The following is a 2,069-nucleotide window of genomic DNA, read 5'->3' on the forward strand; positions in this document are numbered from 1 at the left end:
TAGACTGTCGGAATTAAAAGAATACTGTTTTTTTTTATTTTAAATAAAATGACTGACAAACAGATACAATAAAATAAAATTCAAATTTCCAAACCATAATAATTCCAAGGAAAAATTCCATAACCTATTAAAAATAAGAGAACTATGGCAAAGTAAATAATAAATAAAGAAAGCTCGCCATATACAAATGCTGGTATGAATCATCCTCTCAAGGGAGGTTCCTTGATGCTGGGGAGGGACTCTTGATCTAAAGAATTGGACCTGTGCTCCAATTCCTTGAGTCTGAATGACTACTTATCCCCCCAGGTGCTATATGATCCCCTATGGGTTTAGTGCTCCCCCTCCATGAATGTGATGGTAATAATGGTGTCATACAGTGGTAAGAATAACACAGAAACAACAAAAATATTTAAAGTACAATCTCAAGGACTGCAATGGAAATAAGTCACTTTGACTGATTTTTTTTTTTTTTTGGGGGGGGGTTATCATGGGTTCTCTACACATATGTATGATAATCTATGTAGCTGTATTTGTGTATACCTGAATAAACTTACTTAGTTTTGATTATAATAATACTGTTGACTGAAACGTTTCGCCTAATTTACACAATATCATGAATATTTCAGTTTTTAATTTCAGAATTAAATCAAAATGTCAGTAAGTATGTCAGACCTGTTGAGGCAAGTTGCTCAGTCAAATAGAACTGCTTTAGTTTTTTTAATTCAATTAAATATTGGAGTGAGATTAACAAGTTAAGGAAGCTTAGAGAACAAATGGATTTGTCAGTTAAAAATAGGAGAGGAGAGCTATTAAATGGAGAGTTAGAGGTATTGGGAAGATGGAGGGAATATTTTGAGGAATTGTTAAATGTTGATGAAGATAGGGAAGCTGTGATTTCATGTATAGGGCAAGGAGGAATAACATCTTGTAGGAGTGAGGAAGAGCCAGTTGTGAGTGTGGGGGAAGTTCGTGAGGCAGTAGGTAAAATGAAAGGGGGTAAGGCAGCTGGGATTGATGGGATAAAGATAGAAATGTTAAAAGCAGGTGGGGATATAGTTTTGGAGTGGTTGGTGCAATTATTTAATAAATGTATGGAAGAGGGTAAGGTACCTAGGGATTGGCAGAGAGCATGCATAGTTCCTTTGTATAAAGGCAAAGGGGATAAAAGAGAGTGCAAAAATTATAGGGGGATAAGTCTGCTGAGTATACCTGGTAAAGTGTATGGTAGAGTTATTATTGAAAGAATTAAGAGTAAGACGGAGAATAGGATAGCAGATGAACAAGGAGGCTTTAGGAATGGTAGGGGGTGTGTGGACCAGGTGTTTACAGTGAAACATAAGTGAACAGTATTTAGATAAGGCTAAAGAGGTCTTTGTGGCATTTATGGATTTGGAAAAGGCATTTGACAGGGTGGATAGGGGGGCAATGTGGCAGATGTTGCAGGTGTATGGTGTAGGAGGTAGGTTACTGAAAGCAGTGAAGAGTTTTTACGAGGATAGTGAGGCTCAAGTTAGAGTATGTAGGAAAGAGGGAAATTATTTCCCAGTAAAAGTAGGCCTTAGACAAGGATGTGTGATGTCACCGTGGTTGTTTAATATATTTATAGATGGGGTTGTAAGAGAAGTAAATGCGAGGGTTTTGGCAAGAGGCGTGCAGTTAAAAGATAAAGAATTACACAAAGTGGGAGTTGTCACAGTTGCTCTTTGCTGATGACACCGTGCTCTTTGGAGATTCTGAAGAGAAGTTGCAGAGATTGGTGGATGAATTTGGTAGGGTATGCAAAAGAAGAAAATTAAAAGTGAATACAGGAAAGAGTAAGGTTATGAGGATAACAAAAAGATTAGGTGATGAAAGATTGGATATCAGATTGGACGGAGAGGGTATGGAGGAGGTGAATGTATTCAGATATTTGGGAGTGGACGTGTCAGCGGATGGGTCTATGAAAGATGAGGTGAATCATAGAATTGATGAGGGGAAAAGGGTGAGTGGTGCACTTAAGAGTCTGTGGAGACAAAGAACTTTGTCCTTGGAGGCAAAGAGGGGAATGTATGAGTGTATAGTTTTACCAA

The sequence above is a fragment of the Cherax quadricarinatus genome, chromosome 10 (genome assembly GCF_038502225.1).
Source record: "Cherax quadricarinatus isolate ZL_2023a chromosome 10, ASM3850222v1, whole genome shotgun sequence".
Classification (NCBI taxonomy): domain Eukaryota; kingdom Metazoa; phylum Arthropoda; class Malacostraca; order Decapoda; family Parastacidae; genus Cherax; species Cherax quadricarinatus.